The sequence below is a fragment of the Lactuca virosa genome, chromosome 3 (genome assembly GCF_052849685.1).
Source record: "Lactuca virosa cultivar CGN04683 chromosome 3, Lactuca_virosa_CGN04683_v6, whole genome shotgun sequence".
Classification (NCBI taxonomy): domain Eukaryota; kingdom Viridiplantae; phylum Streptophyta; class Magnoliopsida; order Asterales; family Asteraceae; genus Lactuca; species Lactuca virosa.
The window spans coordinates 152,170,230-152,184,648 of record NC_136428.1 but is presented as its reverse complement, the minus strand read 5'-3'; positions in this window follow the sequence as shown (position 1 = coordinate 152,184,648).

Below are 14,419 nucleotides of genomic sequence, written 5' to 3'. Positions count from 1 at the left end.
AGCTTGCATGCCATGAGAGACTTGACCACTTGGTAGCGTTTTTGTCTCGCTTTCTTGTGAAACTTTTCATCAAGATAAATGCACATTTCATAAGGCCAAGAGTCCTCATAGAACTTAGCCAACTCTGGTGCCATAGTGACCACCATGATGCAAGCGACCTTAGTGGCATCATCGAAGTGTTTTCTGTAGGAAGCAATTTCCTTAGGAGTAGTGGTGGAATGATTGATTTTAATGAAAGGATTTTAGAGAATGCATTCCTTGTTCTCGTACTAAAGGGACATCTTCAAGTTACACATCCAGTCCTTGTAGTTAGGACCAGTTACTTTCTCCTTTAACAAAATCGAGAGAAGAGTAAAGTTCGATTAGGGAGTGGTAGTTTAAATAGTAGTGAGGTCACCGGTTCCGTACATCTTTATAAAGATACACAGTTTTAGTTAGTGATATAAATCCCTAATATTTTAACCCAAAATAAATATCAAGGCTAGGATACGAAAATAATATTCACAAATAAGAAGAGGGATGTCATCATCAAATTGCAAATCTATCAAGGTAGGTAATACAAATTTACAAATTTTCAATCTAATATGAAATTCCTAGATCAATTAAGATTCATTGAATCTTATCAATGGCATGCTTAATCTCAGATTATGCTCTTCAACTTGTGACTAGGATACCGAGGATCACAAATAAGATGTGAATAACCACGCACACTCGCTAGACAACCTCAAGATCATTTTTCCTCTCAAATTGATGTGCCGGTAAACCATACATGCTCCATCAACAATGATAATATTCGATTTGTTCATCACTCAACTTTGTACTCCCAAATTAGTGTGTCGGTTAGCCACGCACGCTCCACTAACGACATACAAAGAATGATGTGTGTTTTTATGGGTTAGCATACATTTCACATCTTTTCTAAAGTAACTAGAGTGGGATTTTTAATGTGGGTTCTAGTACTTTATAGTATCATACATTAAATAAGGTTATGCCCTATCAAACTCATTCAGCTAACGACCCTCAACCATACAAGGAATTGGTAGGTGAAAATGGACACTCGTTTAACGGTCATTTTATAGGTCGTTTCCTTATACCCCTCTTATAGTATGACATCGTGAATAAGTCCTACTATTTATTTGACAAACTTTTCTTATATATATACAGTATTAAACAATTAATGGAACATAGTATAAGTTGTATTTTAAAACCTTTTCAAAATACGTGGTCTAAAAATTAATTTTCGAAATTAACCAATTAATTAATTAATTTTTGAAGTTTTGTATTGATCGGATACACTCAAGTATAAGCAATAAAGAACAAACAACAATGAACAAGATTATCACAAAGATACTTTCACTAAGAAAGATGGTTCTCACAAAGAGAACAAGTCACAAAAACGGCACCAAGCTCTATTAGGGTTTGACCCTAATAGTACAATATATATGTTTACATAAAAACAAAGATCCCACTATTTTGTGGATGTAACTAATCTATGTAAAGGTCTAATCCTAATCACTAAGATTACGGATCAGCTATCTACTCTATATATACAAAGAATAACTTCCTAATATACAAGATCATTGTGTTCACGCTGACACTAATCATGTTGATGTTGGCGCTGGTAGTCAGCGTGTAGTGTGTTTGACTCGTTAGATTATAAGGTGTGACCTTACTCTTGGATTAGGTGTCTAAGTTCATAATTATTTCTGGGTTGTACTTGACCCGACCCGGCATGGTCCATTTGGGTTGCATGGCATCATGCATTTGGATAAACTAAAATGAGAGAAATAACACTTATGGTGTATTAATATATTATAAGTTCTAATATATTAATAATATTATTTAATTAGTTTTGATCAAGAATTAATCTAGTATTAATTAAGTGATCAAAAGAAGACTAATTAAATATATGGGTTGATTATGTAAATCATCCATAACTTGTATAGTGGGCTAAAGGCTCCATGGATTATCAAGTTGGGCTAAGGTCCATAGGATGCTCCGATGCTCCATGGGAGTTACAAACCCATGGGTCATGGAAATGAAGAGCCATGTTACATTATGTCACACCCCAAAACCGGAACGGCGGAAACGTTCGGGGGTGGAGGACGTCATGTTCAGTATCACAACAATGCAAAGTAGTAAACAAGCAACTACATCATCCATTGCATTAATAATATAATTTCATACAAGTGTGTTCTGTCAAGTTATATAGACACCAAAAATATACATCAAAATAAAAGATGAGTCTTGAACGAGCTCCATCTTCTCAAAACCTGGCACCGGTACCTGTCTACTGGTGACCTGAGAATACAAGTTATTTTGAAAGAGTTTATCAGCTTTAAAGCTGGTGAGATCATAAGTATATTAATGTCTGTGTTTGTATGAAAGTGTTTGTAAGTCTGTAATTGTATAAGTTTGTAAAAGTTTGTAATTGTTTGAACTCTCCTAGAAAACCCTATGTTTCCTACTAAAAGTAGCCTTCTACCAAGGCATCCAGTATCTGTGTGTGTGTCTCTTGTAAGAGTGTGTATTTTCCCAAATCCTACTATCATTAACCAAAAATATAGTTTTTACATTATTGTTTATTGTGTGAAGATCACAAAGTAAATGTAATGGGAAAATGAAATAGTACTGTAGTGTTGTATTAAGTAACTACTGATGTACTAACTACCTTAAACCAATTATTATTTAAAGTACCATGTGATTGGCCTGTATCCTGCTACAGACTCTATAGAAAAATGACGATGTAAGATGTCGTAAGAAATGACGTTTGGCACCCATAGACTTGCAAGTCCCACTGTAGCGAGCAGCAAGGTGTAGGATAGTCAATCCAGTATAGATCTATACACAAACTCATACGCTCCCCACTTAAGAAGATTCTGGATACAAAACGGTCATGATAGGTAGTGTCATGCCCCGTTAAATGGCTCACATAAATGTAATAATGTTCTAGTATATGTATGTGCTAGCTGTATTGTGTGTTCTCTCCCTGTCTAGCATGTATTGTTTGTTTCTCATCATAGTATTCTATTGTTTGTTTCTCATCATAGTATCTATTGTTTGTTTCTCATCATAGTATCTATTGTTTGTTTCTCATCATAGTATCTATTGTTTGTTTGTTATTGACTCATGTATGAACTGACTCATTGTATGTTTCCCTGTTCTAGTAATAGTATTAGTATCTCCCAAAACTATACCTATTATAGTTTACTAGTAATGTTGTTTGAATGTATGAACATGTTTGTGTACCTTTGCTACCCAAAGGTATTGAACTGAATAAAGTAACCTTTTATATCTATACACAAATACATGATATATAACTAGGATTCAAACGACCTTCGGACAAATAACCTGAATACCCTAAGTCCACAACCAAACAAGGAACAGGAAGTAAGGTGAGCTATCAGTCCTAAGTCCTTTCAATCCTACTTATATGACTATATCTACATAGATACACAGAATATAAGTTAAAAGAGTTTAATAAAAGTATTTGATATGAAAAAGAGTTTATAAAACAGTTTGAAGTAAAACAGTTTGGTAACACAGTTTGAAAGTAATAAATCCACTTGTTTGGTAGTTATTAATCACATGTGATTGATATAATAACTATAATTGTTCAACTTGTATCCCCCCCATAAAAGCATTTAAAAACATTTAAAAGGTTAATTAAGGGGTATGAACTCACCTGTAGTGAGTGGTTTGGAAGAACTGATGATATAGGATTGCTAGGTGACAAGTGAAGACTTGTACACACACAATGATCCTAGTTAATATATAATAACACATATATGTATCCAATTAGTCTTTAAACAACTAATTAACAAAGTTAAGACATCCTAGGACATGCAAAACACCTTATTTAAGTGTTATAAGTGCTAAGGATTGCATCTAAGTGTTGTAGGACATTGCTATTGGGTTTAGGGTTCAAGGGTAAACTCCCTTGGAGTTTACGGTTTTGTGACCATCACTCAATGAGTTTATGGTCGTAAACCCATGAGTTTACGGCCGTAAACTCATGTAACTTTGACCATTTTGAGTTTTGAGGCTTTAAAGATCATAAGAAGCATTCCTACTTCATGTTTAAGCCTTAGGAAGTGTTTAGGGCACCATTTCACTCCTTTGTGGAGTTTATGGTCCTTGGACCATTTGTCTTTGGGTTTACGGTCGTAAAACCAAATGGTTTATGGTCTTTTGATGTTTTCAAGTACTAAGCACATCAAGGAAGGGTCTAGGCTAGTTTTCAAGGCTTGGTAAGGGACTAGGGCACACTTTGTCACTCTTTTTAGGGTTTACGGTCCAAGAACATCTTGGACCGTAAACACCTTTGATCTTGTGTTTCTTGGGTGTTTTCTTGATGATTAGAAGTGTAACAAGTCTTATAATACTCTAGGGTAAGAGTACTTACTAGGTAGAAGCTTGAAAAGGTGCTAAAAGTCCAAGAACACTAGTGTGTGTTCTTGGTGTTCTTGGTGAAACTTGAAGATCTACACTTTTGGAATGATTTCACGGATGGAATCATGTAAGATCACTAGATTAAGTAAGATATCGACTTTTTAGTGATAGAAACACTTACAAAGTTGAAGATCTTGAAGAAAAGTCGGATGATACTTGAGAGAGAAATGGGTTTTGGATCTTGAAAATGTGAAAAGTGGTAAATAATGACTAAGTGTCATATTTATACCCCCTTTGAGGGTTTACGGCCGTAAACACCTTTGTTTAGGTCGTAAACTCCAAACTCTTGGAGTTTTGGGACATTATTGTTGCGCAATAAACCCTAGGGCATCCTCTCTCCTGTTATCTCCTGAAGTACTAACTTTAAAACACTAAAACTTATTCCAAAAAGCTTGAAAGTTAGTAGAAACTGTTCTGACTTCTATTGAATTGAATGGTTGTACAGAATAGAAATTTCGGGTTGTCACATCATCCCCCCGTTAGAAGGAATTTCGTCCCGAAATTAGAATTTAAGCAAATAAGTAGTTACAAATAACTAAGTAAAAAGAAGAGGATATTTCAGTTTAATCTGATTCTCTCGCTCCCAAGTGAATTCAGGTCCTCGCTTGGCGTTCCAGCGAACCTTCACTATCGGGATACGGCTTTGTTTCGTTTGCTTGACCTCCCGGTCCATTATCTCTACTGGTTCTTCCACGAAGTTGAGGCTCTCGTTGATCTCAATCTCGTCGAGTGGGATTACAAGAGTCTCGTCGGACAGACACTTTTTCAAGTTCGAGACGTCGAAAGTAGAATGTATGTTACTGAGTTCGTGTGGTAAGTTAAGTTTGTAAGCTACAGGGCCGATTCTGGCAAGAATCTCGAAAGGCCCTATGTACCTTGGATTTAGCTTTCCACGCTTTCCGAAGCATATCAAGCTCTTCCAGGGTGAGACCTTCAATAGAACACGGTCGCCCACCTGGAATTCCAACGGTTTCCTTCGTTTATCAGCGTAGCTTTTCTGTCGGTCTCTAGAGGCTTTCAATCGTTCACGAATCTGAAAGATCTTCACTTTCGGCCATAGAGGGCCTCGAATGGAGCAGCCTTTATGCTTGTGTGATAACTGTTGTTGTAGGAAAATTCGACAAGGGGTAAATGAGTATTCCATGCTTTCTCAAAGTCGATCACATAGGCTCGCAACATATCTTCCAAGGTTTGGATAGTCCTCTCACTTTGCCCGTCTGTCTGTGGATGGTAGGTTGTACTCATGTCTAGCCTAGTTCCTAGGGAACTTTGTAGCGACTGCCAGAACCTCGAAGTGAATCTACTATCTCTGTCCGAGATAATGGATATGGGAACACCGTGCAGTCGTACAATCTCCCTAATGTAAGTTCTTGTAAGCTTCTCCATCTTGTCTGTTTCCTTGATAGGCAGGAAGTGTGCGGACTTGGTCAATCTATCGACGATGACCCATATGGTATCAAGTCCACTTGTTGTCTTGGGCAACTTGGTTATGAAGTCCATAGTGATCCGCTCCCACTTCCATTCCGGTATCTCCGGCTGTTGTAGAAGGCCGGAGGGTTTCAGGTATTCGACCTTGACCTTGGTGCAAGTAAGGCATTTACTCACGAAGGTAGCAATCTCTGCTTTCATGTTAGGCCACCAGTATAACTTTTTAAGATCCAGATACATCTTATCTGAACCTGGGTGGACGGAATAACGAGTGTTGTGTGCCTCGTTTATGACCAAGTCTCTGAAACCACCGAGTTTCGGGGTCCAGATCTGATCCATGAAATAATAAGCTCCGCCACCCTTGACCTCCAAGTTCTTATCCATCCCTCTCAGGGATTCACCCGCCACATTTTCAGGTTTCAAAGTGTGAATGGATTGTCATAGTCAAATATTTGACTCTACGACCAGAATATTCTTTCCGACTTAGGGCGTCAGCTACTACGTTGGCTTTACCCGGATGATAACGAATTTCGCATTCGTAATCACTGAGTAGCTCGACCCACCGTCGTTGTCTCATGTTGAGCTCCTTCTGGTCGAATATATGTTGTAGGCTTTTGTGGTCTGTAAAGATAGTGCTTTTTGTACCATACAGGTAGTGTCTCCAGATCTTTAGAGCAAATACAACTGATCCTAGTTCAAGATCGTGAGTGGTGTAGTTGACCTCGTGTGTCTTCAGCTGTCTCGAGGCGTAGGCGATGACCTTACCTCGCTGCATCAGAACACAGCCGAGCCCTTGATTAGAAGCATCGCAACAGACAACGAAGTCTTCTATCGCTTCGGGGAGGGATAGTATCGGTGCGGTGCACAAGGCTCGCCTGAGCGTTTGGAATGCTCTCTCCTGCTTCTCTTCCCAGTCAAAGGCCACGCCCTTCTGGGTCAGTGTTGTAAAAGGTTTCGCAATGCGGGAGAAGTTCTGAATGAACCTGCGATAGTAGCCAGCGAGACCTAGATATTGACGAATTTCTGTAGGCGTCTTCGGTGCTGACCAGTTCTCAATGGCTTTAATTTTGGAAGGGTCCACATGTATTCCCTCTTCGCTAACCACGTGCCCTAAGAATTCGACTCTTCGGATCCAAAATTCACATTTCGAGAACTTCGCATAGAGCTTCTCCGAACGTAGTGTTTCTAAGACCTGTCGCAGATTTTGACTATGCTCTTCCTTACTACGAGAGTAGATAAGTATGTCATCGATGAAGACGATGACGAACTGATCCAAGTAAGGACGACACACCCTATTCATTAAGTCCATGAATACTGCGGGCGCGTTTGTTAATCCGAACGGCATCACTACGAATTCGTAGTGCCTTAACGAGTTCGGAAGGCTGTCTTCGGAACATCCTCCCCTAGCACTCGTAGTTGGTGATATCCGGATCTTAAGTCGATTTTTGAAAAGAAATTTACCCCTTGAAGTTGGTCAAATAAATCGTCAATAGGAGGCAAAGGATAACAATTTTTGACGGTTAGCTTGTTGAGCTCCCTGTAGTCGATGCACATACGAAACGATCCGTCTTTTTTCTTGACGAACAAGACTGGAGCTCGCCAAGGTGAGAAGCTTGGTCTTATAAAGCCCTTGCTGAGCAGCTCGTTAAGTTGACAGGATAGTTCTTGCATCTCTGCAGGTGCTAGACGATAGGGCGATTTGGCTACGGGGGTAGCCCCTGGAACTAAGTCGATTCGGAACTCGACTTGACGTTGCGGAGGTAATCCTGGGAGTTCTTCTGGAAAGATATCGGGAAAGTCGCGTACTACTGGAATGTTCTTAATAGATTTCGTTTCTTGGCTCACATCGACCACATGAGCAAGGAATGCGTGACATACCTTTCGCAAGAATTTCAGAGCTTGAATGCTCGAGATGATACAAAGGTTCGTGTCGGGTTTGTCTCCATAAACTACTAGAGTTTCGCCAGACGGCAGATTAAGGCGTACAGCCTTTTCGTAACACATGATGTCGGCACGATGAAGACTCAACCAATCCATGCCGATAATGACGTCGAAACTTTTAATTGAGACCGGCACGAGATCGATTGAAAAAGAATGGCTATCTAAAGTTAGGGTACACCCTATGTATATACTGCTAGTGCTCTCTGTCTTTCCATTAGCCATTTCTATAATGAACGGTTATTTAAGTGCTCGTGATTTTTGCTTAAGTAAATGAGCAAATTTTTTGGTTCACGAAACTCCTCTCCGCTCCACTATCAAACAGTATGCATGCATAAGAGTTATCAAGGAGAAACGTACCCGTGACCACTGTGGGGTCGGCAATCGCTTCCTCGTGGCCTATGGCCAGAACTCTTGCCACTCCACCGGCATTCCCTGCCTTCGGGCAGTTCCTTTTGTAGTGGCCTACCTCGCCACAACCGTAGCAAGCTTGGCCCACTCCTGTGTCGGGGACTTGGTTGATTGGCCTAGCCGGAGCTATGCAGAAACGGGCAGTGTGCCCCTTCCTGTTTCAGTTCAAACACTGCATTTCCCGGCAGGCACCGACGTGGTGGAAGTTGCATTTGTTGCACTTAGGCAAACTTCCAGCGTACTGCTTTACCGGAGCAGCAGCGGCAGGTGCTATCGCAGCATGAACTGCCACGACCTGCTGCTTTTTGGCAGCCTTCGTCTTTCTCTTGTCATCCCAAAACTTCTGCTTGGAATTAGCGGTTCTGGCGGGTTCCGAGATGGCCAGGGTTGTTGTTGCAGCCGGGGTACGAACCCCATGGTCTATAAGCCGATGTGCCAATCGCTTGGCACTATCGAATGTAGTGGGGTTTAAAGCCAAAACATTTCCCTGGAATGGAGGCACCAGCCCCCATATGTATCTTTCAATCTTCTTCCCCTCTGTATGAACCATGTTGGGACAGAGGGCCACCAGTTCACAGAACCTGACGGTGTAGGAGACTATGTTGGAGCCCTTCATGGTTAGGCTCCACAGTTCTTCCTCCAGTTTTTGGATTTCGCCCCTCGGGCAGTACTCTTCAACCATTAGCTCTCTCAGGGCTTCCCAGCCCATAGCATTTGCCACTATAAAGGATAGTGACTTGACATGGCTATTCCACCATGTTAGCGCTTTTGCCTCAAAGGTGCAAGCAGCAAACTTGACCTTGCTCCCTTCTGGACAGGAGCAGATCTCGAAGACCGACTCTGTCTTTTCGAACCATTGCGAGAGGGCAATGACTCCGCCAGTCCCTTTAAAGGACAATAACTTGCAGTTAGTGAAGTCCTTATAGGAGCACTCTCTCAAGCGAACAGGAGCTTCACCATGAGTAGATTGAACCGGAGTTCCTCCTCCAGTGGAACCAGATGAATGATATTGAGCCATGGCTGTAGCCACAGCTGCAGCTACAGCAGCATTCAGGGCTGCCGTGTCGAATTGAGGAGTAGGTGGTGTTGCAGTTATCGGGGGATCGCGTCTTGTTGATCGGCGTGGAGGCATCTTTCAACTATAAGTTCATAAAGATGAAGATATTGATAAGAATTTAATAGGAAATAGATAAGAATGACTCATGGGCTAACTCTCCATAGTCCAACAGCACAAATGAATAACGCGATTGATTGTAAATGAAAGCATTTGGATATAATTTCCATGAGATTAGATATATGTCAATAATACTGGAATTACAGATGTAATGAGTTCAGGAAAAATGACCTAGAAGTAGGTCTTACATCAACCAAGATGGAAAAATTTTGACAAAACTACGACCTAATCAAGACCTAACGGGTCTAAGATTTACAAAGATAGGAAATTAGACTAGAGTTTTTACACTAACTAGGGTACATCCAAAAGAGAAGTCGATGAGACTCTAACGGCGACGAGAACTACTACAGTGAGTTCTTGAATCCGACAGTAGACGTTCTATGTCTCTCATACGCCTTTCAGCCCTTGCCTGCTGAGCTCGAAGTTCCCTGACTTCAGCTTGGGTTTCAGCAAGTTCACTCTGTAGAACTGCATTGCGGACTTGAGTCCTTTCATGAGCAGACTCTAGCTGGCGAATGCGGACCGTGTTAACGCCAGAGTTGGCATCAATCTCCACTACTCGGTCGATAGCTGCTCGACCTTGCTCAGTGTTCCGAGAAATCCTTCGAACCATGATGGGTAGGACCCTGTCAGCTGAACCTCCCTCGGTGAGGTTGTAGAAGCTTCTGTCTCCATTGTAGGGAATGGGTTGACCCTGTTCCTGACTCCATTTATTCAAGTTTGTGGCCCACAGAGGTGTGGGTCCTTGAAATGTTGGACGATGGTTTGGGTTTTGGTCTTGAGCAGCTGGGGGTTGGTTGTTGACTTCTGGCTCTGAGTCAGAATCCTCAGAAAAGCCTTCAGCTTCGTGATCATCCAATGGGATTGGGTGATCATCTTCTGGCTCTTCTCCCAGCCATCCTCCATTGTCGTGGTTGGGGTAGTACGGGTCTCCGGGAAGATGGAATCCAGCCATTATATCTACGCGAGAAAAGAGATAAAGAAATAACTAAATAGACGCACTAATTAGATAATTATAAGACGATCTTTATCAGTTACTTCAACATTTGCGTAGTGCATACCAGTCATATGTAACCAAGACAGGATAGACCTTCGAATAAGTGACCCTAACTCTAAGCCCACAACCAAACAAGGAACAGGAAGTAAAGCAAAGATCACAGATTCTAATTCTATGATATCCTAGATACATATAACCTTAGCGTATCCACTCAGCAACTATTAATATACTAATAAAGACCTTTAGTTCTCAGATAAGTAATTAAAGTAACACAAAATACTCCTATAGTATTTTAAGTTTATGTTCTGTTCTACTGTTCTCATTGTAGTAGTGTTGGTAAGTTTTTAGACTTGTTGCAACCTCACAACCACACTTAGGCACATGCTAATCACTCCTCGGATAATGTAGTTGATCAGGCTACATCTTCCCAGGGTTGACCATATGTCTCTAAGTCTCCTTGTGCTGCCCAACAATCGTAATACTTTTGTTCTGTCCTAGTGACACTAATTTTAGTATGAATGCAGGTATGTATACTTGGTTAAATATTTTATTATTTAAAAGTATCAACTCTTTATCAGAGTATTTTAATCCCGCTGTGTTTATAGTTCGTATATCTTTTATGGGTTGATACACTCGATTCACTATAAACAATGCTCTGATACCAATATGTCACACCCCAAAACCGGAACGGCGGAAACGTTCGGGGGTGGAGAACGTCATGTTCAGTATCACAACAATGCAAAGTAGTAAACAAGCAACAACATCATCCATTGCATTAATAATACAATTTCATACAAGTGTGTTCTGTCAAGTTATATAGACACCAAAAATATACATCAAAATAAAAGATGAATCTTGAACGAGCTCCATCTTCTCAAAACCTGGCACCGGTACCTATCTACTGGAGACGTGAGAATACAAGTTATTTTGAAAGAGTTTATCAGCTTTAAAGCTGGTGAGATCATAAGTATATTAATGTCTGTGTTTGTATGAAAGTGTTTGTAAGTCTGTAATTGTATAAGTTTGTAATTGTTTGAACTCTCCTAGAAAACCCTATGTTTCCTACTAAAAGTAGCCTTCTACCAAGGCATCTAGTATCTGTGTGTGTGTCTCTTGTAAGAGTGTGTATTTTCCCAAATCCTACTATCACTAACCAAAAATATAGTTTTTACATTATTGTTTATTGTCTGAAGATCACAAAGGAAATGTAATGGGAAAATGAAATAGTACTGTAGTGTTGTATTAAGTAACTTCTGTTGTACTAACTACCTTAAACCAATTGTTATTTAAAGTACCATGTGATCGGCCTGTATCCTGCTACCGACTCTATAGAAAAACGACGATGTAAGACGTCGTAAGAAATGACGTTTGGCACCCGTAGACTTGCAAGTCCCACTGTAGCGAGCAGCAAGGTGTAGGATAGTCAATCCAGTATAGATCTATACACAAACTCATACGCTCCCCACTTAAGGAGATTCTGGATACAAAACGGTCATGACAGGTAGTGTCATGCCCCGTTACGTGGCTCACATACATGTAATAATGTTCTAGTATATGTATGTGCTAGCTGTATTGTGTGTTCTCTCCCTGTCTAGCATGTATTGTTTGTTTCTCATCATAATATCTATTGTTTGTTTCTCATCATAGTATCTATTGTTTGTTTCTCATCATAGTATCTATTGTTTTTTTGTTATTGACTCATGTATGAACTGACTCATTGTATGTTTCCCTGTTCTAGTAATAGTATTAGTATCTCCCTAAACTATACCTATTATAGTTTACTAGTAATGTTGTTTGAATGTATGAACATGTTTGTGTACCTTTGCTACCCAAAGGTATTGAACTGAATGAAGTAACCTTTTATATCTATACACATATACATGATATATAACTAGGATTCAAACGACCTTCGGTCAAATAACCTGAATACCCTGAGTCCACAACCAAACAAGGAACAAGAAGTAAGGTGAGTTATCAATCCTAAGTCCTTTCAATCCTACTTATATAACTATATCTACATCGATACACAGAATATAAGTTAAAAGAGTTTAATAAAAGTATTTGATATGAAAAAGAGTTTATAAAACAGTTTGAAGTAAAACAGTTTGGTAACACAGTTTGAAAAGTAAGAAATCCACTTGTTTGGTAGTTATTAATCACATGTGATTGATATAATAACTATAATTGTTCAACTTGTATCCCCCCCCCATAAAAGCATTTAAAAACATTTAAAAGGTTAATTAAGGGGTATGAACTCACCTGTAGTGAGTGGTTTGGAAGAACTGATGATATAGGATTGCTAGGTGACAAGTGAAGACTTGTACACACACAATGATCCTAGTTAACATATAATAACACATATATGTATCCAATTAGTCTTTAAACAACTAATTAACAAAGTTAAGACATCCTAGGACATGCAAAACACCTTATTTAAGTGTTATAAGTGCTAAGGATTGCATCTAAGTGTTGTAGGACATTGCTATTGGGTTTAGGGTTCAAGGGTAAACTCCCTTGGAGTTTACGGTTTTGTGACCATCACTCAATGAGTTTACGGTCGTAAACCCATGCGTTTACGGCCGTAAACTCATGGTACTTTGACCATTTTGAGTTTCGAAGCTTTAAAGATCATAAGAAGCATTCCTACTTCATGTTTAAGCCTTAGGAAGTGTTTAGGGCACCATTTCACTCCTTTGTGGAGTTTACGGTCCTTGGACAATTTGTCTTTGGGTTTACGGCCGTAAACCCAAATGGTTTATGGTCTTTTGATGTTTTCAAGTACTAAGCACATCAAGGAAGGGTCTAGGCTAGTTTCCAAGGCTTGGTAAGGGACTAGGGCACACTTTGGCACCCTTTTTAGGGTTTACGGTCCAAGAACATCTTGGACCGTAAACACCTTTGATCTTGTGTTTCTTGGGTGTTTTCTTGATGATTAGAAGTGTAACAAGTCATATAATACTCTAGGGTAAGAGTACTTACTAGGTAGAAGCTTGAAAAGGTGCTAAAAGTCCAAGAACACTAGTGTGTGTCCTTGGTGTTCTTGGTGAAACTTGAAGATCTACACTTTTGGAATGATTTCACGGATGGAATCATGTAAGATCACTAGATTAAGTAAGATATCGACTTTTTAGGGATAGAAACACTTACAAAGTTGAAGATCTTGAAGAAAAGTCGGATGATACTTGAGAGAGAAATGGGTTTTGGATCTTGAAAATGTGAAAAGTGGTAAATAATGACTAAGTGTCATATTTATACCCCCTTTTAGGGTTTACGGCCGTAAACACCTTTGTTTAGGTCGTAAACTCCAAACTCTTGGAGTTTTGGGACATTATTGTTGCGCAATAAACCCTAGGGCATCCTCTCTCCTGTTATCTCCTGAAGTACTAACTTTAAAACACTAAAACTTATTCCAAAAAGCTTGAAAGTTAGTAGAAACTGTTCTGACTTCTATTGAATTGAATGGTTGTACAGAATAGAAATTTCGGGTTGTCACATCATCCCCCCGTTAGAAGGAATTTCGTCCCGAAATTAGAATTTAAGCAAATAAGTAGTTACAAATAACTAAGTAAAAAGAAGAGGATATTTCAGTTTCATCTGATCCTTTCGCTCCCAAGTGAATTCAAGTCCTCGCTTGGCGTTCTAGCGAACCTTCACTATCGGGATACGGCTTTGTTTCGTTTGCTTGACCTCCCGGTCCATGATCTCTACTGGTTCTTCCACGAAGTTGAGGCTCTCGTTGATCTCGATCTCGTCGAGTGGGATTACAAGAGTCTCGTCGGACAGACACTTTTTCAAGTTCGAGACGTGGAAAGTAGAATGTACGTTACTGAGTTCGTGTGGTAAGTTAAGTTTGTAAGCTACAGGGCCGATTCTTGCAAGAATCTCGAAAGGCCCTATGTACCTTGGATTTAGCTTTCCACGCTTTCCGAAGCGTATCAAGCCCTTCCAGGGTGAGACCTTAAATAGAACACGGTCGCCCACCTGGAATTCCAACGGTTTCCTTCGTTTATCAGCGTAGC